We start from the raw sequence: 21990 nt of genomic DNA, 5'->3' as shown, positions 1-21990 counted from the left end.
TTTTAAAATGTTAACATTAATTTTAAAATTAAAATGAAAAACCCAGCTGGGTGCGGTGGCTCACGCCTGTAATCCCAGCACTTTGGGAGACTGAGGTGGGCAGATCAGCTGAGGTCAGGAGTTGGAGACCAGCCTACCCAACATGGTGAAACCCCATTGCTACTAACATTACAAAAATTAGCGGGGCATGGTGGCGGGTGCCTGTAATCCCAGCTACTCTGGGGGCTGAGAGAGGAGAACGCTTGAACCCGGGAGGCAGAGGTTGCAGTGAGCTGAGATCCTGCCATTGCGCTCCAGCCTGGGTGACAACAGGGAAACTCCATCTTAAAAAAGAAGAAGGCCGGAACAGCAGCTCATGCCTGTAATCCCAGGATTTTGGGAGGCCAAGGTGGACAGATCACAAGGTCAAGAGATTGAAACCATCCTGGCCAACATGGTGAAACCCCGTCTCTACTGAAAATACAAAAATTAGCCAGGCATGGTGGCAGACACCTGTAATCCCAGCTACTTGGGAGGCTAAGGCAGGAGAATTGCTTGCACCCAGGAGGTGGAGTTGCAGTAAACCAAGATCGTGCTACTACACTCCAACCTGGGCAACAGAGTGAGACTCTGTCTCAAAGAAAAAAAAAAAAAGCCAGTTGTGGTGGCTCACACAAGTAATCCCAGCACTTTGGGAGGCCGAGGTGGGCAGGAGTTCAAGACCAACCTGGCCAATATGGTGAAACCCTGTCTCTACTAAAAATACAAAAAAGGCCGGGCGCGGTGGCTCAAGCCTGTAATCCCAGCACTTTGGGAGGCCGAGACGGGCGGATCACTAGGTCAGGAGATCGAGACCATCCTGGCTAACACGGTGAAACCCCGTCTCTACTAAAAAATACAAAAAAAAAAAAACTAGCCGGGCGAGGTGGCGGGCGCCTGTAGTCCCAGCTACTCAGGAGGCTGAGACAGGAGAATGGCCCGAACCCGGGAGGCGGAGCTTGCAGTGAGCTGAGATCCGGCCACTGCACTCCAGCCTGGGCGACAGAGCGAGACTCCGTCTCAAAAAAAAAAAAAAAAAAAAAAATTAGCCGGGCGTGGTGGTGGATGCCTGTAATCCCAGCTACTTGGGAGGCTGAGGCAGGAGAATCGCTTGAATCTAGGAGGCAGAGGTTGTGGTGAGCCAAGATAGTATCATTGCACTCCAGCCTGGACAAGAGCGAAACTCCATCTCAGAAAACAAACAAACAAACAAACAAAAAAACCCTTGTACATCAAAGGACACTATCAACAGAGTAGAAAGACAACTCACATCAGAGAACATGTTTGTAAATAACATATCTGGGCCGGGCGCGGTGGCTCAAGCCTGTAATCCCAGCACTTTGGGAGGCCGAGACGGGCGGATCACAAGGTCAGGAGATCAAGACCATCCTGGCTAACACGGTGAAACCCCGTCTCTACTAAAAAATACAAAAAAAAAACTAGCCGGGCGAGGTGGCGGGCGCCTGTAGTCCCAGCTACTCGGGAGGCTGAGGCAGGAGAATGGCGGGAACCGGGAGGCAGAGCTTGCAGTGAGCTGAGATCCGGCCACAGCACTCCAGCCTGGGCAACAGAGCGAGACTCCGTCTCAAAAAAAAAAAAAAAAAAAAAAAAAAAACCATATCTGATAAGAGATTATTACCCATAATACGTAAGGAACTCATAACTCAACAGCAACAACACAAACCCAGCCCAATTCAATAATGGGCAAAAGGACTTGCATAGACATTTCTCCAAAGATGGCCAATAAGCACATGAAATGATGCTCAGCATCACTAATCATTAGGAAAATGCAAGTCAAAACCATAATGAGATAGTACTTCACACCCATTAGGATAGGTATTAATTAAAAATATATATATCGGGAGTCTCTCTGAGCCTACTCTGGCCCAAGAGGCTGCCAATGATTCAAAATAATAGTAATAATAAAGACCAGTGCTATGGATCACATCTGTAATCCCAGCACTTTGGGAAGCCAAGGTGAGAGGATCCCTTGATGCCAGGAGTTCAAGACCTAAAGATATCTCTACAAATAATTTATAAAATTAGCTAGGTGTGGGTCACACACTGTGGCTCACACCCATAATCCCAGCACTTTGGGAGGCTGAGGCAAGTGGATCACTTGAGGTCATGAGTTTGAGACTAGCCTGGCTAACATGGTGAAACCCCTATCTCTGCTAAAAATACAAAAATTAGCCAGGCATGGTGGCAGGTGCCTGTAATCCCAGCTACTCAGGAGGCTGAGGCAGAAGAATTGCTTGATCCCAGGAGCTGGAGGTTGCAGTGAACTTAGATCGTGCCACTGCACTCCAATGATACTCCGTCACATAAAAATAAAATAAAGTAAAATAAAATAAAATAAAATAAATCAACACAGCCCGGGTGTGGTGGCTCATGCCTGTAATCCCAGCACTTTGGGAGGCCAAGGCGGGTGAATCACTTGAGATCAGGAGTTCAAGACCAGCCTAGCCAACATGATACCAAAATCTGTATTAGGGTTCTCTAGAGGGACAGAACTAATAGAACATATGTATGTATGAAAGGGAGTTTATTTTTATTTTATTTTATTTTATTTTATTTTATTTTATTTTATTTTATTTTATTTTTTGAGCTAGAGTCTTTCTCTGTTGCCCAGGCTGGAGTGCAGTGGAGCAACATAGGCTCACTGCAACCTCTACCTCCCAAGTTCAAGCAATTCTCCTACCTCAGCCCCTGAGTAACTGGGATTACAGGCACACGCCACCACATCTGGCTAAGTTTTGTATTTTTTTTAGTAAAGACAAGGTTTCACCATGGTGGCCAGGCTAGTCTCTAACTCCTGACGTTGTGATCTGCCTGCCTTGGCCTCCCAAAGTGCTGGGATTATAAGTGTGAGCCACCTCACCTAGCCAAAGGGAGTTTATTAAGGAGAATTGACTCACGTGGTCACAAAGTGAAGTCCCTTGATAGACCATCTACAAGTTGAGGAGCAAGGAAGCCAATAGTGGGCTGGATGCAGTGGCTCATGCCATGCCTATAATCCCAACACTTTTGGAGGCCAAGGCGGGCGGATCACCTGAGGTCAGGATTTTGAGACCAACCTGACCAATATGATGAAACACTGTCTCTACTAAAATAAACAAAAATTAGCAGGGCATGGTGGCATGCGCCTGTAATCCCAGCTACTCAGGAGGCTGAGGCAGGACAATTGCTTGAACCCGGGGCAGAGGTTGCAGTGAGCCGAGATAGCGCCATTACACTCCAGCCTGTGCAACAGGAGTGAAACTCAGTCTCAAAAAAAAAAAAGAAGGCCAGGCGCGGTGGCTCACACCTGTAATCCCAGCACTTTGGGAGGCCGAGGCGGGTGGATCACGAGGTCAGGAGATCCAGATCATCCTGGCTAACACGGTGAAACCCCATCTCTACTAAAAATACAAAAAAATTAGCCGGGCGTGGTGGCGGGCGCCTGTAGTCCCAGCTACTTGGAAGGCTGAGGCAGGAGAATGGTGTGAACCTGCGAGGTGGGGCTTGCAGTGAGCCAACATCGCGCCACTGCACTCCAGCCTGGGCAACAGAGTGAGACTCTGTCTCAAAAAAAAAAAAAAAAATAGTAGCTCAGTCGCTCAGAGTCCCAAAACCTCAAAAGTAAGGAAGCCGACAGTGCAGGCTTCAGTCTGTGGCCAAAGGCCCAAGAGCCCCTGGCACACCACTGGTCTAAGTCCAAGAGTCCAAAAGCCAAAGAACTTGGAGTCTGATATTTGAGGGCAAGAAGCATCCCACAAGGGAGAAAGACGAAGCCTGGAAGGCTTAGCAAGTCAGCTCCCACCTTCTGTCTGCTTTATTCTAGCCACACTGGCAGCTGATTAGATGGTGCCCACCCAAATTGAGGGTGGTCCTGCCCCTCCAAGTCCACTGACTGAAATGTTAATCTCCTTTGCGAACACCCTCACAGACACACCCAGGAACAATATTTTGCATCCTTCAATCCAATCAAATTGATACATATTTTTTTGAGATGGAGTCTTGCTCTGTCGCCCAGGCTGCAATGCAGGAGTGCAGTGGTGTGAGCCCAGCTCACAGCAACCTTTGCCTCCTGGGTTCAAGCGAGGCTCCCAACTCAGCCTCCCGAGTAGTTGATATTACAGGCCTGTGCCACTGCACCTGGCTAATTTTTGTATTTTGAGTAGAGACAGGGTTTTACCGTGTTGGTCAGGCCGTTCTTGAACTCCTAACCTGCAGTGATCAGCCTGCCTTGGCCTCCCAAAGTGCTGGGATTACAGGCGTGAGCCACCAGGGCCGGTCTGATATGAAGGTAATAAATCTTACATCATATGTTTGTTTGTTTTTTGAGACAGAGTCTTGCTCTATCCCCCAGGCTGGAGTGCAGTGGTGCAATCTCGGCTCACTGCAACCTCCGCCTCCTGGGTTCAAGCAATTCTTCTGCCTCAGCCTCCCAAGTATCTGGGACTACAGGCACCCATTACCACGCCTGTGTATGTTTAGTAGAGATGGGGTTTCACTGTGTTAGCCAGGATGGTCTTGATCTCCTGACCTTGTTATCTGTCCGCCTTGGCCTCCCAGAGTGCTGGGATTATAGGTGTGAGCCACCGCATCTGGCCTTTTTTTTTTTTTGAGACAGAGTCTCACTCTGTCACCCAGGTTGGAGTGCAGTGGCCGGATCTCAGCTCACTGCAAGCTCCGCCTCCCGGGTTTACGCCATTCTCCTGCCTCAGCCTCCCGAGTAGCTGGGACTATAGGCGCCCGCCACCTCGCCTGGCTAGTTTTTTGTATTTTTTAGTAGAGACGGGGTTTCACCGTGTTAGCCAAAATGGTCTCAATCTCCTGACCTCGTGATCCGCCCATCTCGGCCTCCCAAAGTGCTAGGATTACAGGCTTGAGCCACCGCGCCTGGCTTTTTTTTTTTTTTTTTTTTTTTTGAGATGGAGTTTTGCTGTTGTCGCCCAGACTGGAGTGTAATGGGACGATCTCAGCTCACTGCAACTTCCACCTCCCAGGTTGAAGTGATTCTCCTGCCTCAGCCTCCCAAGTAGCTGGGATTACAGGCGCCCACCACCACATCTGGCTAAAGTTTTTGTATTTTTAGTAGACACGGAGTTTCACCATGTTGGCCAGGCTGGTCTCAAACTCCTGACCTCAGATGATCCACCTGCCTCAGCCTCTGAAAGTGCTGAGATTACAGGCGTGAGCCACCGTGCTCGGCCAATTTTTTTGTATTTTTAGTGGAGACGGGGTTTCACCATGCTGGCCAAGCTGGTCTTGAACTCCTGACCTCAGGTAATCTGCCCGTCTCAGCCTCCCAAAGTGCTGAGATTATAGGCATGAGCCATTGTGCCTGGCCTAGGAGGCAATCTTAACTTCCAGTTTAATGGAATCATTGTGCCTCCTGGTGGCAACGTTCCTCCCTCTAAAACTAAGACTTCTAGGTCAGCAGAACATAATGCCGTGGGAACAGGAAGCAAGAATTTTGCTAGTGGGTCACTAGAAGTAATGGCGAGTGGTGCCACTTCCACTTCCACCTCTTGATTCCTGGACGCTTGAATCCTGCCTATGGGAGAAACAGTACGAATCAGCATACCGTGTGCTGATTCAGAGCATACACAGCCTTCTGGAGAACTCTGCCCCAGTCCTGCAAAGTATTGTCACCTAGTTGGCATTGTAATTGTGACTTCAAAAGGCCATTCCGCTGTTCTGTCAGTCCAGCTGCTTCAGGATGATGGGGAACATGGTAAGACAAGTGAATCCCATGAGCAAGAGCCCACTGTCGCACTTGTTTAGCTTACAAGTGAGTGCCTTGGTCAGAGGCAATGCTGTGTGGAATACCATGATGGTGGATAAGGCATTCTGTAAGTCCACGGATGATAGTCTTGGCAGAAGCATTGCATGCAAGACAGGCAAACCCATATCTAGAGTAAGTGTCTATTCCAGGGAGGACAAACCTCTGCCCTTTCCATGATGGAAGAGGTCCAACATAGTCAAACTGCCACCAAGTGGCTGGCTGATCACCTCGAGGCATGGTGCCATATCAAGGACTCAGTGTTGGTCTTTGCTGCTGGAAAATAGGGCACTCAGTTGCGGCCGTAGCCAGGTCAGCCTTGGTGAGTGGAAGTCCATGTTGCTGAGCCCATTAGTAACCTCCATCTCTGCCACCATGGCCACTTTGTTCATGGGCCCATTGGGCGATGACAGGGGTGGCTGGGGAAAGAGGCTGAGTGGTGTCCACAGAACAAGTTATCCTATCCAGTTGATTATTAAAATTCTCCTCTGCTGGCTGGGCGCGGTTGCTTAAGCCTGTAATTCCAGCATTTTGGGAGGCCGAGGTGGTCAGATCACAAGGTCAGGAGATTGAGACCATTCTGGTTAACACGGTGAAATCCTGTCGCTACTGAAAATATAAAAAAATTAGCTGGGTGGTGGCGCACACCTGTAGTCGCAGCTACTCGGGAGGCTGAGGCAAAAGAATCACTTAAACCTGGGAGGCGGAGGTTGCAGTGAGCTGAGATTGCGCCACTGCACTCCAGCCTGGCAACAGAGCAAGACTCCATCTCAAAAAAAAAAATAATAATAAAATAAATCCTTTGCTGAGATCACCCTTTGGTAAGCATTCACATGGGATACAACTATCTTCACAGTTTTCAACCACTCAAAGAGGTGTATTCACATAGCTCTTTCCCAAATGCCTTTGTCACCAATTTTTCAATCATGCTTCTTCCAAGCCCCTGACCATCCAGCTAAAACATTGGCTACAGCCCATGAATCAGTATATAATTGCACATCTGGTCATTTCTCCCTCTAAGCAAAGAGCACAACCAGGTTCACTCCTCGAAGTTCTGCCCACTGGGAAGATTTCCCTTCACAGCTGTCCTTCAGGGATATCTTAAAAAGGGGCTGTAGCGCTGCAGCTGTCCACTTTCAGGTGGTGTCTGCATGTCATGCAGAGCTAGCTGTAAACCAGGCCCTAGTCTTCTCTTCCTCTGTCAACTCATCAGGGGGAACTCCCCATGAGGCCATTGGTGCAGGCTGGGGGAGAGAAGACAGGGTGGCAGGAGTGGAGGCCATGGGCATTTGAGTTGCTTCCTCATGCAACTTACTTGTGCCTTCAGGACCTGCTCCAGCCCGATCACATATATACCACTTCCATTTGATGATGGAGTGCTGCTGTGCACACCCAACTTTATGATGGGTCAGAAAGCACCCAGTTCATGAGGCAGTTCAGGTCGCATGGTGACTTGATGACCCATAGTCAAACGTTCAGTTTCTACCAAAGCCCAGTAACAGGCCAAGAGCTGTCTCTCAAAAGAAGAGTAGTTAGCTGCAGAAGATGGCAGGGCCTTGCACCAAAATCCTAGAAGCCTCTGCTGTGATTCACCTATGGGGGCCTGCCAAAGGCACCAAACAGCAACCCTATCTGCCACTGACACCTCAAGCACCATTGGATCTACTGGGTCATATGGCCTAAATGGCAGAGCAGCTTGCAAAGCAGCCTGGACCTGTTGAAGAGCCTTGTCCTGTTTTGGACCCCACTCAAAACTGGCAGCCTTTTGGGTCGCTTGATACCAGAGCAACACACCCAAATGAGGAATGCGTTGCCCCCAAAATCCAAATAGGCCCAGTAGGCACTGTGCCTGTTTCTTGGTTATAAGAGGGGCCAAGTGCAGCAATTTATCCTTCACCTTAGAAGGAATATCTCGACAGGCAAGGCCCCACACCACTGAACCCCTAGAAATTTCACTGAGGTAGAAGTTCCCTGAATTTTAGTCAGAATTACTTCCCATTCCCTGGCATGCAAATGTCTCACCAACAAGTCCAGTATGTTTGTTACATCTCTCTCACTGGGTCTAATCAGCATAATGTCATTAATGTAATGGACCAGTGTGATACCTGATGGCAGGGAAAAGTGATCAAGATCTCTGTGAACAAGATTATGACACAAAGCTGGAGAGTTGATATACCCCTGAGGTAGGATAGTGAAAGTATATTGCCAGCCTTGCCAGCTGAAGGCAAATTGCCTCTGGTGGGCCTTATGGACAGGAATGGAGAAAAAGGCATTTGCCAAATCAGTACCTGCATAATAGGTACCAGGAGATGTGTTAATTTGCTCAAGCAATAATGCTACATCTGGTACAGCAGCTGCAATTGGAGTCACCACTTGGTTAAGCTTATGAAAATCCACTGTCATTCTCCAAGATCCACCTGTCTTCTGCACAGGCCAAATAGGAGAGTTGAACAAGGATGTGGTGGGAACCACCACCTCTTTGTCTTTCAAGTCCTTTATGGTGTCATTAATCTCTGCAATCCCTCCAGGGATGCAATACTGTTTTGTTTTGTTTTGAGATGCAGTTTTGCTCTTGCTGCCCAGGCTGGAGTGCAGTGATGCAGTCTTGCCTCACTGCAACCTCCACCTCCCGGAATCAAGTGGTTCTCCTGCCTCAGCCTCCTGAGTAGCTGGGATTACAGGCACCTGCCACCACACTTGGATAATTTTTTGTATTTTTAGTAGAGATGAAGTTTCATCACATTGACCAGGCTGGTCTTGAACTCCTGACCGCAGATGATCTGCCCGCCTCAGCCTCCCAAAGTGCTGGGATTACGGGTGTGAACCACTGTGCCTGGCCCAATATTGTTTTTTTATTTACTATTTTTCCAGGCAGAGGCAGCTCTAATGGCTTCCATTTGGCCTTTCCCACCACAATAGCCCTCACCCTACTGCTCAGGGAGACACTGTGGGGATTCTGCCAGCTACTAAGTATGTCTATGCCAATTATGCATTCTGGCACTGGAGAAATGACCACAGGATGAGTACAGGGACCCACTGGACCCACTGTAAGTCAGACCTGAGCTAAAACTCCAGTAATTACCTGATCTCCATAAGTCCCTACTCTAACTGGAGGACCATAATGATGTTTTGGGTCCCCTAGAATCAATGTCAGCTAAGAGCAAGTGTCCAGTACTCCCCCGAAGGTCTAATTATTCCCCTTTCCCTAATGCACAGTTACCCTAGCCCAGAGGTATCCTTGGGGAAAGATGGGAGAAAGAGTAACAGTATAAATTGTCCGTAGTGTAGTGGGGTCCTTCTTCAATGGGACCTGGCCTCCCCTTCATTCAAGTAGTTCTGGGTCTGTAAACCAGCTCAAGTCTGGAAATTGCTTGAGAGACCATGACTCTCTATTTCTTTTTGAGACAGAATTTCGCTCTTGTTGCCCAGGCTGGAGGGCAAAGGCACAATCTCAGGCTCACCAAAACCTCTGCCTCCCAGGTTCAAGCGATTCTCCTGCCTCAGCCTCCCAAGTAGCTGGGATTACAGGCATGTGCCACCACGCCTGGCTAATTTTGTATTTTTAGGAGGGATGGAGTTTCTACATGTTGGTCAGGCTGATTTCGAACTCCCAACTTCAGGTTATCCACTTGCCTTGGCCTCCCAAAGTGCTGAGGTTATAGGCGATAGCCACCATACCTGGCTGATTTTCTGTTTTACAATTCAAATTAGTCTTTTGTCCACTCAACCTGGAAGTTTTCTATTTATACAAATTAAGTAAGAATGCAGTAAGTGCTGGGCATGGTGGCTCACACCTGTAACCTCAGCACTTTGGGAGGCCAAGGCAGCAGATCACATGAGGTCAGGAGTTTGAAACCAGCCTGGCAACATGGCAAAACGCTGTCTCTACTAAAAATAAAAAAAATTGGGCCAGGGACAGTGGCTCATGCCTGTAATCCCAGCACCTTGGGAGGTCGAGGCAGGTGGATCATCTGAGGTCAGGAGTTTGAGACCAACCTGGCCAACATGGCGAAACCCCGTCTCTACTAAAAATACAAAAAATTAGCTGGGCATGGTGGCGGGTGCCTATAATCCCAGCTATTTGGGAGGCCAAGGCAGAAGAATTGCTTGAACCTGGGCGGTGTAGCTTGCAGTGAGCCAAGATTGTGCCATTGTACTCCAGCCTGGGTGACAAGAGTGAAACTCCATCTAAAAAAAAAAAAAAAAAAAAAATTGGGCTGGGTGCAGTGGCTCATGCCTGTAACCACAGCACTTTGGGGGGCTGAGGCGGGTGAATCACTTGAGGCCAGGAATTCGAGACCAGGCTGGACAACATGGTAAAACCCCGTCTCTACTAAAAATACAAAAACTAGCTGGACATGGTGGCATGGGCCTGTAGTCCCAGCTACTCGGGAGGCTGAGGCAGGAAAATTGCTTGAACCTGGGAGGCAGAGGTTTCAGTGAGCCGAGACTGCACCACTGCACTCCAGCCTGAGCGACAGAGCAAGACTCCCTATCAAAACAAAAGAAAAAAATATTAACTGGACATGGTGGCACGTGCCTGTAATCCCAGCTACTTGGAAGGCTGAGGCGGGAGAATCACTTGAACCCGGAAGGGGGAGGTTGCAGTGACCTGAGATCACGCCACTGCACTCCAACCTGGGCAACAGAGCAAGACTCTGTCTCAAAAGAAAAAAAAAAAAAGAGTTCAGTAAGCTTTCTACCAATGAGTCAGACTATTCCGATTGCTGATTTGCCTCTGCTGTCCATTACAGTAACTACGTCTGCTTTGCCTTTGATGGTTGAGTGTTGCCACTTGGCTCCCGCCACCTCAGGATTTAATTATTCCCACTGCATTTAAGTTTTCCAATTGAGTGAGTGTGGTTCCCACCATACGATCTGACATACAGAGAGGAGCAATCACAGAGCTCTTCAAGGACACGGGTGCGCCCTTCACAAATCTGTTTCACAAGGTTATACCCTATGGTGAAGGATCTGTCTTCTGGACCCTTCCATTAGGGATGAGCAGGTCTAAAGTAACTAATCCACTCTAGTGTTCCAACTTCCCTAAGCCTTTGGATCCCTTCCTCTACATTAAACCAAGGGAGATTGGAATGCTACTAAAAATACAAAAAGGCGGGCCTGATGATGTGCGCCTGTAATTGCAGCTACTAGGGAGGCTGAGGCACAAGAATCTCTTGAACCTGGGAGGCAGAGGCTGCAGTGAGTGGAGGTCACATCACTGCACTCCAGCCTGGGCAAAAGAATGAAGATCCTCTCAAAAAAAACAAACAAAAAAAGCCAGGCATGGTGGCTCACGCTTGTAATCCCTGCACTTTGGGACGCCAAGGTGGGTGGATCACCTGAGGTCAGGATCCTTTGAGACGAGCCTGGCCAACATGAGGATACCCTGAATCTACTAAAAATACAAAAAATTAGCTGGGCGTGGTGGTGCATGCCTGTAACTCAGCTACTCAGGAGGCTGAGGCAGAAGAATCATTTGATTCCGCTAGGAGGCAGAGATTGTAGGTAAGCCGAGATTGCGCCACTGCACTCTAACCTGGGAAACAAGAGGAAAACTCAGTCTCAAAAATAAACAAACAAACAAACACAGAATAAACATGTGATCCAGCAATTCCTCTTCGGGGTATAGACCCAAAAGAATTGAAACCAGGAACTTGAATAGATATTTGTACACCCACGTTCATAGTATCATAGCAGCATTACTCGCAATAGCCAAAAAGTAGAAACAATTCATATGTCCATCAAAGGACAAATGGATAAACCAAATGAATGGATGTCTATACAGTGGAATTATTATTTGGTCATAAAAAGGAATGAAGTACTGAAACATGCCATAGCATGAATGAACTTTGAACACATTATGCTAAGTGAAATAAACCAGACCCAAAAGGACAAATATTGTACAATACTACTTATATGAGGCACTTAGCATAGTCAAATTCTGGCTAGGCACGGTGGCTCACACCTGGAATCCCAGCACTCTGGGAAGCCGAGCTGGGCGGATCACTTGAGGTCACAAGTTTGAGACCAGCCTGGACAACATGGCGAAACCCCGCCTTTACTAAAAATACAAAAATTTGCTGGGTGTGGTGGCACACGCCAGTAGTCCTACTACTCTGGAGTAGCTACTCTGGAGGCTGAAATGGGAGAATTGCTGGAACCCAGGAGGCGGAGGTTGCAGTGAGCCAAGATTGCACCACTGCACTCTAGCCTGGGTGACAGAGCGAGACTCTGTCTCAAAAAAAATCTTAAAATGGTAAACTTTATGTAATGTCTATTTTATCACAATAAAAAATTAAAAGTTAATTTAAAATGAAATAGTTTAAAAGGAAAGATATTGAAGAGTAAGATTTTGAATGTGCCTGTGATATCCCTGGCACTGAGCTGGGAGGTGGTCACTGGTTCAAGGAGCTTACATGCTAATAAGCCAACAGTGTGCATGCCAGTGTCCACACCATGCCTGGTAGAGCAGAAGTGCTCATAAATGTAATTATTATTTGATAACCCTCAGCTCAATTTTGAAAGTAAGCAGGATTCTTGAGGCCGAGATGGGTGGATCACGAGGTCAGGAGATCGAGACCATCCTGGCTAACATGGTGAAACCCCGTCTCTACTAAAAAATACAAAAAGCTAGTTGGGCGAGGTGGCGGGCGCCTGTAGTCCCAGTTACTCGGGAGGCTGAGGCAGGAGAATGGCGTAAACCCGGGAGGCGGAGCTTGCAGTGAGCTGACATCCGGCCACTGCACTCCCGCCTGGGCGACAGAGTGAGACTCCGTCTCAAAAAAAAAAAAAAAAAAAAAAAAGAAAGTAAGCAAGATTCCAAATTAATCCACCTTGGAGAAGTCTTATGACACGATGGTGACATTCTGTGTCCCAGTAAAGAATCTGTTGTTGGCTGGGCTTGGTGGCTTATACCTGTAATCCCAGGACTTTGGGAGGCTGAGGCAGGTGGATCACCTGAGGTTAGGAGTTCGAGACCAGCTTGGACAACATGGTGAAACCCCGTCTCTACTAAAAATACAAAAATTAGGCAGGTGTGGTGGTGAGGGCCTGTAGTCCCAGTTATTCAAGAGGCTGAGGCAGGAGAATCGATTGAACCCAGGAGATGGAGGTTGCAGTGGGCCAAGATGGTGCCACTGCACTCCAGCCTGGGTGACAGAGTGAGACTCTGTCTCAGAAAAAACAAAAATAATCTTTCTCAGGCCGGGTGTAGTGGCTCACGCCTATAATCCCAGCACTTTGGGAGGCTGAGGTGGGCAGATCGCTTGAGTTCAAGATCAGCCTGGCCAACACAGTGAAACCCCATCTTTACTAGCTGGGCATGGTGGTGTGTGCCTGTAGTCCCAGCTACTCGGGAGGCTGAGGCAGGAGAATCGCTTGAACCCGGGAGGTGGAGGTTGCAACGAGCAGAGATCGCGCCACTGCACTCTAGCTTGGGCAAGAGTGAGACTTTGTCTCAAAAAAAAAAAATTGGCCTGGCGCAGTGGCTCAAGCCTGTAATCCCAGCACTTTGGGAGGCTGAGACGGGCGGATCACGAGGTCAAGAGATCAAGACCATCCTGACTAACATGGTGAAACCCCGTCTCTACTAAAAAAAATACAAAAAAAACTAGCCAGGCGAGGCGGCGGGCGCCTGTAGTCCCAGCTACTCGGGAGGCTGAGGCAGGAGAATGGCGTAAACCCGGGAGGCGGAGCTTGCAGTGAGCTGAGATCCGGCCACTGCACTCCAGCCTGGGCAAAAGAGCGAGACTGTCTCAAAAAAAAAAAAAAAATTTGTTTGTTTTTTTTTTTTGTACAGAACAATAGGAACATACCAGCACAAAATCTTATTGTAAATTCCTCAAATTGTTGTAGTGATCAATATGTAACCTTTGGGACACTAAATAGGATGCTGATTTTTTTTTTAAGATTAACTGATGTGCACCTGTAGTCCTAGCTACTCTGGAGGCTGAGGTTGGAGGATCCCTTGAGCCCAGGAGTTCCAGGCTACAGTGAGTTATGATTGCACCATTGTACTCTACCCTGAGCAGTGAAGTGAGACCCTGTCTCTAAAAAAAAAAGAAAAAAAGCCAGGCGTGGTGGCTCACGCCTGTAATCCCAGCACTTTGGGAGGCCAAGGTGGGTGGATCACGAGGTCAGGAGATCAAAACCATCTTGGCTAACATGATGAAACTCTGTCTATACTAAAAATACAAAAAATTAGGGCATGGTGGCACACACCTGTAGTCCCAGCTACTTGGGAGGCTGAGGCAGGAGAATCGCTTGAACCTGGGAGGCGGAGGTTGCAGTGAACCGAGATCGCGCCATTGCACTCCAGCCTGGGCGACAGAAACAGACTCTGTCTCAAAAAAAAAAAAAAAAAAAAATGCTGGCCATGGTGGCGCACGCCTGTAATCTCAGCACTTTGGGAGGCCAAGGCAGGCGGATCACCTGAGTTCGGGAGTTTGAGACCTGCCTGACCAACATGGAGAAACCCTGTCTCTACTAAACAAACAAAATTAGCCGGGCATGGTGGTGCATGCCTGTAATCCCAGCTACTCAGGAGGCTAAGGCAGGAGAATCACATGAATCCGGGAGGCAGAGGTTTTGGTGAGCCAATATCACGCCATTGCACTCCCGCCTGGGCAAGAGTGAAACTCCACCTCAAAAAAAAAAAAAAAAAAAAAGGAAAAAGAAAAAAGAGGACAATTCTGGTATGAGGCCCACACTCTTGTTTTTTTTTTTTTTGTTTTTTTTTTTTTTTTTTTTTTTGAGACAGAGTCTCGCTCTGCCACCCAGGCTGGAGTGCAGTGGCCGGATCTCAGCTCACTGCAAGCTCCGCCTCCCGGGTTCACGCCATTCTCCTGCCTCAGCCTCCCGAGTAGCTGGGACTACAGGCGCCCGCCACCTCGCCCGGCTAGTTTTTTGTATTTTTTTAGTAGAGACGGGGTTTCACCGTGTCAGCCAGGATGGTCTCGATCTCCTGACCTCGTGATCCGCCCGTCTCGGCCTCCCAAAGTGCTGGGATTACAGGCTTGAGCCACCGCGCCCGGCCCACACTCTTGTTTTAAACTTTCCTGTAGGCCGGGCACGGTGGCTCAAGCCTGTAATCCTAGGACTTTGGGAGGCCGAGGCGGGCGGATCACACGGTCAGGAGTTCGAGACCAGCCTGACCAATATGGTGAAACCCCATCTCTACTAAAAATACAAAAAAAAAAAAAAAAAAAAAATTAGCTGGGCGTGGGGGCGCACGCCTGTAATCCCAGCAGCTACTCCGGAAGCCGAGGCAGGAGAATTGCTTGAACCTGGGAGGCAGAGGTTGCAGTGAGCCGAGATCGTGCCAGTGCACTGCAACCTGGGTGACAGATGGAGACTCCGTCTTAAAAAAAAAAAAAAACCAATAACAACAAAAAAAACCCTTTCCTGTAAAAACTTTTGTTCTTAGGACAGACTCAGGAACATGCCCAACTCTGTTGGTGTGTCTTCCCGGGTCAATTCTCACATTTGCCTTCCAATAAGCCTTTATCAAATTGTTTCTGTCTCATCAGCCTTTATTTTAGTTGCATAATGGTCACCATCACAGATAGGTAGACTGAGGCCCAGAGAGAGCCTTAACAAAGTAATGAAGGTCCTACGACAAGGGAGGTAGCACTGACTGGGCTCCGAGTTCTGTAAAGTGAGTGGCTGGTGTCAGTGGAAGGTTTTTTGTTGTTGTTGTTGTTGTTTTGAGACAGAGTCACGTAAGCCAGAGTACAGTGGCCTGATCACGGCTCACTGCAGCCTTGAACTCCTGGACTCAAGCCATCCACCCGCCTTGGCCTCCCAAAATGCTGGAATTACAGTCATGAGCCACCGCAACCGGCCTTGCCTTTTGCTTTGGTTGCGGTGGTGGACCCTGGGTGAGGGTAGGGCTGCGGTGGGGTGGTGGAGGAGGTGATACACCTGACTACTGCATCTAGATTCATCCTAGTCTTTTTTTTTTGCACCAACTGGCAGACTTTCCTTTCTCTCTCTGCCTCCTTTTCTGATTCACTCTCCATCTGTTAGTGGCTTCTGGCTTCTGAGAATGTGGATGCAGAAGGGTGGGGTAAGCTGTGGGGGTTGGGGAAGTAGATACAAAAATACAGGCAGTCCTTAATAGGCTTTTAAATATTTTTTTGAGTGCTGTCTAGGCACCAAGCAATGTTCTAGGAGCTGGGGGAATCCTACTATGAATAAAATCGACTTTGTCCCTGCTCTCACAGAGGTTCCATTGCGGGGTATATATGTATGGAGGGGAGGGGAGGGGACTGTGGATACAGACGGGGGCAAGATATGTCAGGAATGGGTAAGGACTATAAAGGAGGTAGGAGTGTCTGGGGAGAAGGCACAACTTGAGACAAGGAGACAGGGAAGACCAGGCTGAGGAGCTGGGACCTGGGAGATGCAAAGGAGGCAGCTGAAGATCCAGAGGAAGAGGGTGCCCGGCCTGGCGAAACAGTACGGGGAAAGGCTGTGAAATCCATGTGTTGGAGGAACTTTAGGAAGGCCAGTGTGGCTGGACTAGAGAGACAGAAAGAAGGCAAGTCAAGGTCAGGCATGGTGGCTCACATCTGTAATCCCAGCACTTTGGGAGGCTGAGGTGGAGTTTGAGACCAGTCTGGCCAACGTGGTGAAACCCCATCTCTACTAAAAATACAAAAATTAGCCAGGTGTGGTGGTACGTGCCTGTAGTCCCAGCTACTTGGGAGAATGAGGTGGGAGAATCACTTTAACTTTGGAGGCAGAAGTTGCAGTGAGCTGAGATTGTGCCACTGCACTCCAGCCTGGGCGACAGAGTAAGACTCTCTCTCAAAAAAAAAGGAAGTCAAGAGGTCAAGAGAGGATCCCAGTGCCAGGTCCTATTGACCATGACGGGGAGTTCACTAGCAAATTTTTTTAAAGGGGATAGGAGGCCACTAGAAGAATTAAGAATGAAGATTCAAAGGCAGCAAGACAGGAAGCAGGGAGACCAATTAGGAGGCCCTGGCTGTGACAGAGGCAGATGATGATGATCTTAGACCAGCAGGGGTTAGAGAAGAGGTGATATTCTAGGGGTCTTTGGGAGGTGACTGAGAGATGAGGGCAACATTCCCTGAGGTGGGGGTCATCAGGACAGAAGCAGGTTTGCTGATGACATCTAAGGGGGGCGGGGAAAGAAACGAATTCAGCTGTGGGCATGTAGAGTATGGAGAGTCGGTGGACAGCCAGAGACACTGTTCCAGGCTGGAGGGGAGAGCAGATGATGCTTGAAGTTTTTGTCTTTTAAAAAATCAGTTGCCGGGAGTGGTGGCTCATGCCTGTAATCCCAGCACTTTGGGAAGGTGAGGCGGGTGGAACACCTGAGGTTAGGAGTTTGAGACCAGCCTGGCCAACACGGTGAAACGACGTCGCTGCTAAAAATACAAAAATTAGCCAGATGTGGTGGCGGGGACCTGTAATCCCAGCTACTTCGGGGGCTAAGGCAGGAGAATTGCTTGAACTCGGGAGGCAGAGGTTGCAGTGAGCCAAGATGGCACCATTGTACTCCAGCCTGAGTGACAAGAGTGACTCCGTCTCAAAAAAAAAAAAAAAAAAAAATCAGTTATAGGCCAGGAACAGTGGCTCATGCCTGCAATCCCAGCACTTTGGGAGACCAAGGCAGGTGGGTCACTTAAGGTCATGAGTTTGGGGCCAGCCTGGCCAACATAGTGAAACCCCATCTCTACTAAAAATACAAAAATTAGTCAGGCATGGCAGCGCATGCCTGTAATCCTCCCTACTTAGGAGGCTGAGGCAGGAGAAACCCTTGAACTTAGAAGGTAGAGGTTGCAGTGAGCTGAGATTATGGGGCCACTGCACTCCAGCCTGGCAACAGAGCGAAACTCCATCTCAAAAAAAAAAATCAGTTATCATCCAGGCATGGTGGCCCACGACTATAATCCCAGTACTTTGGGAGGCTGAAGTGGGTGGATCACTTGAGCTCAGGAATTTGAGACCAGCCCTGGTAACATGGTGAAACCCCAGCTCTATGAAAAACACAAAAAGTAGGGTGTGGTTGCGCAAGCCTATAGTCCCAGCTACTCAGGAGGTCAAGGTTGGAGGATCACTTGTGCCCAGGAGAAGACTCTATCCCCCAAAATAACTAAATAAAAATAAATGGCCAGGCACGGTGGCTCACACCTGTAATGCCAGAACTTTGGGAGGCCGAGGAAGGCGGATCATGAGGTCAAGAGATCGAGACCATCCTGGCCAACACGGTGAAACCCCGTCTCTACTAAAAATACAAAAAATTAACCAGGCATGGTGGCACGCGCCTGTAGTCCCAGCTACTCGGGAGGCTGAGGCAGGAGAATCACTTCAATCTGGGAGGCAGAGGTTGCAGTGAGCCGAGATCGCACCACTGCACTCCAGCCTTGCGACAGACTGAGACTCCGTCTCCAAAAATAAAAATAAATAAATAAATACATAAACAAACGATTATGGTGGCTCACACCTGTAATCCCAGCACTTTCGGAGGTCAAGGCAGGAGGACTGCTTGAGCCCAGGAGTTAGAGACCAGCGTGGGCAACATGGTAAAACCCCATGTCTACTAAAAATATAAAAATTAGCCAGGCATGGTGGTTCCTGCTTGTGGTCCCAGCTACTCCGGGGGCTGAGGCAGGAAGATTGCTTGAGCACAGGAGGCTGGGGCTGCAGTGAGCCGAGATCTCACCACTGCACCCAGCCTGGGAGATCAAGCAAGGCCTGTCTCAAGAAAAAAAAAAAAAAAAAGAAAGAAAGAAAAAAGAAAGAAACCTACTTAGTAGGGTTGCTGTGAGGATTATACGAGACAGAAACATCTTCACCAAGCCATAGACCATAGAAAGGTCTTTTTGTCTGTTTATTTATTTATTTATTTTTATTTATTTATTTTTTTTTTGAGACGGAGTCTCACGCTGTGGCTGGAGTGCAGTGGCGCGATCTCGGCTCACTGCAAGCTCCGCCTCCCGGGTTCCCGCCATTCTCCTGCCTCAGCCTCCTGAGTAGCTGGGACTACAGGCGCCCGCCACCGCGCCCGGCTAATTTTTTTTGTATTTTTAGTAGAGACGGGGTTTCACTGTGGTCTCGATCTCCTGACCTTGTGATCCGCCCGCCTCGGCCTCCCAAAGTGCTGGGATTACAGGCTTGAGCCACCGCGCCCGGCCCTGTTTATTTTTTGAGACAGAATCTCACTCTGTTGCCCAGGCTGGAGTGCAATGGCCTGATCTCGGCTCACTGCAACCTCCACCTCCCGGGTTCAAGTGATTCTCCTGGCTCAGCCTCCTGAGTAGCTGGGACTAGAGGCGCATGCCACCACGCCCATCTAATTTCTGTATTTTTAGTAGAGACGGGGTTTCACCATGTTACCCAGGCTGGTCTCAAACTTCTGGTCTCAAGTGATTCGCCTGCCTTGGCTTCCGAAAGTGCTGGGGTTACAGGCGTGAGCCACTGCATCTGGCCATAGAAAGGTCTTACTACGGCTGGGCGCGGTGGCTCACGCCTGTAATCCCAGCACTTTGGGAGGCCTAGGCGGGTGGATCACGAGGTCAGATATCGAGACCAACCTGGCCAACATGGTGAAATCCTCTTTACTAAAAAAAAAAAAAAAAAAAAAAAAAAGCCGGGCGTGGTGTCGCGCGCCTCTAGTGCCAGCTATTCGGGAGGCTGAGGCCGGAGAATTACTTGAACCCAGGAGGCGGAAGTTCCAGTGAGCCGAGATCGCGCCACTGCACTCCAGCCTGGCCAAAGAACGAGACTCCTTCTCAAAAAAAAAAAAAAAAAAAAAAAAGAAAGGTCATAATACTTGTTAATTACTATTACTGACCCCAGGAACTCTCTGAAGCACTTTTCATGCAGGTATCACTTTTTAGCACTCACATTATGTCTTATCGGAAACAGAGGTTTAGAGCTGTCAAGGAATTCCTCCAGAGTCGTTTACACTTCCAGCAGGGGAGTCAAGACTTCAACGCAGAAACTCACAAGCAGGAAAAACTTGGGAAACAGGCATGGGTCAGACAATGCTTAGGGTTTGCTCAAGGACTCGTGACCAGTTACCGATCTATGCAGATCTTCTGATTGCAAATTGATAGCTGGATTGTAACTTGAAGGGTCTGATAAGATGTAAATTTCATAAAACAGGATTTGGGGAGGTAAATGGCGTAGAGTCCTCCAGAGGAGTCGAGAAAGCTAGTTTGGCCCTCAATTGTGGTTGAAGTGATTCTTTCATTTAGGGTTTATTTTCCTCATCTATGGGTGCGGGAAGGAGAGTTACTGGGGTCTCTAGCGACCTTTCCAACACCGATTTTCAAGGGCGGAAGAATCCTGCTTAGGTAAGGCCCAAATCCCTTGGCTAAGGTTAATCCTCGGTGGGGCCGGCAATAGGGACGCGTCCCCTTTAAGGCGCCAGTTCGCCGGCGGCGGCGGCCGGAAGTGTTGAAGCCCGGCCTGGCGGCGGCGGTGGCGGTAGCTGCCGTGGCGGCCTCTGCGCATGCTCCGTCGCCCGCCCGCCCTGGCCGCTCGCCGCCCGCCCGCCCGACGGAGACGGTGAGGAGGGGGAGGGGTGGGCGCGCGGGCGCGGACGCGGGGTGGGGTGGGGGCGGGGGGGCGGGCGCGGGGGCCGCGCGGCGGCCGGCGAGGGCGGGCGGGCGCGCAGGGGGCGGGGGGCTGCTGCCTCCGCGGGCGCCTCCCCACGCCCTGTGCGTGCCGCCGCCGCCGCCGGGGAGCGAGCGGACGTCGCGGCGCCGCGGGGGGGTGGGGGGACGCTGCCGCTGGGTCCGCCCGAGCAGCCGGGCCGCCCCCAGCGCAGCCGGCCGCGTTGCCGGGGCTCGGGCCCCAGGCCGGGGCGGCGGGAACCGGCGAGTCCACCACTTGGGGGGCCCCGGCGCCCCCGGACCGAGGGGCCCGGAAGTACTAGGCTGAGGGGCCAGGAGGGGCCGGAGTGACTCCGGACTGAGAGGCCAGGGCCCCAGGACCCCGTCGAGGGGTCTGGGGAGCCTGGGGTATCCCCAGAGGCGGGGTCCGGGGAGCACCGGGCCCTTGGATGAGGAGCTAGCTGGTTGGAGGCCTGGGTCCCGCCCTTGGGATGGGGACGATAGGTGCTGGAAGCCCGGATGCCCGCCTGGGAGGAGACCCTCTGGGAGCCTTGGCCGGGGAGCAACAGTACAGAGTGGGTTCTTCTGAGGAAAGCAGAGTCCAGCTTCTCCCGAGGGGCGCGGCAGAGGCCTCGGCCACTCAGAACAAGGGGGAAAAAAAAGCAGGTTCTTTTCCAAAGGCAGGGAAGGAAGAGGAGCTCCAAAGGGAAGTGAGCAGGCCCAGGTCTCCCCACAGATGAGCGCGTGGTAGGAAGACTCCTGGAGCCTCCTGAAGTACGAAAGAGCAGCGTCCAAACCTGAGGGGATGGAAGGTGTCTAGGTGTCTCTTGATGTCTAGGTGGAGAACAGAGTAACTCGCTCGGTCAGAGGATGGAGAAACCTATCTTTTTGAGAGAAGAGATCGTTGAGGAAAGACGCTTAGGGTGTTCCCGCTTTCTGAAATGACAGAGGAATTTGCCAGGTGTTATCTAATTGAGGGGCAGGAGAGATGAAGGCAAAATCTCAACCCGAGGGTCTTGGAGGATGGTCCACCAGACAAGTGGGTGAAGCCTTGACCTAGACAGCAGAGCAGGCGCAGCCCTGGATTCTCTCAAGATGAGAGAAATCGCAAAACCACTTCCTAGTAGACACAGATGGGGCCTTGATTGATGTCTGTTTAGGCGAATCAAGACGGGTTTTAGGAAAAGAGACTGCCCGACGTAATTCTAGTGTTGAGGGATTATCTTCTTCCCCCTTGCCTCTGCTAATAGTTACCAAAGTGCATTTGGGGAACCTTTTCCTTTCCTTTTCTTTTTTTTTTTCTCGTTTTTTTTTTTTTTGAGACGGAGTCTCGCTCTCGCCCACGCTGGAGTGCAGTGGTGCAATCTCGGCTCACTGCAACTTCCGCCTCCTGGGTTCAAACAATTCTCCTGCCTCAGCCTCCTGAGTAGCTGGGACTACAGGCACGTGCCACCAGACCAGGCAATTTTTTGTTGCTGTTGTTTGAGACCGAGTTTAACTCTTGTTGCTCAGACTGGAGTGCAATGACGCGATCTCAGCTCACCGCAACCTCCGCCTCTCGGGTTCAAGCAATTCTCCTGCCTTACCCTCCTGAGTAGCTGGGGCTACAGG

General features: G+C 49.8%; 1 protein-coding gene across 8 annotated transcripts in view; it reads left to right on the top strand.

Annotated features, from left to right (window-relative positions):
* Nucleotides 1-19725: 19725 nt before the first annotated feature.
* GMEB1 (glucocorticoid modulatory element binding protein 1) overlaps nucleotides 19726-21990 on the top strand; it is a 49898-nt gene continuing 47633 nt past the window's right edge. For 6 of the 8 annotated variants that reach the window (XM_074014678.1, XM_045376486.3, XM_045376494.3 and 3 more), the window contains exon 1: nucleotides 20224-20332. The gene's annotated coding sequence lies outside the window, so the exon portion shown is untranslated. Of the gene's footprint in view, nucleotides 20119-20223; nucleotides 20333-21990 lie in introns of those variants that run through there. The other 2 variants (XM_074014685.1, XM_045376491.3) reach the window with 2 other exon arrangements.

The sequence above is a fragment of the Macaca fascicularis genome, chromosome 1, assembly GCF_037993035.2.
Source record: "Macaca fascicularis isolate 582-1 chromosome 1, T2T-MFA8v1.1".
In the NCBI taxonomy this organism is placed as follows: domain Eukaryota; kingdom Metazoa; phylum Chordata; class Mammalia; order Primates; family Cercopithecidae; genus Macaca; species Macaca fascicularis.
Note: the sequence above shows the minus strand (reverse complement) of the source record. Positions and strands in the feature narration are given on the sequence as shown.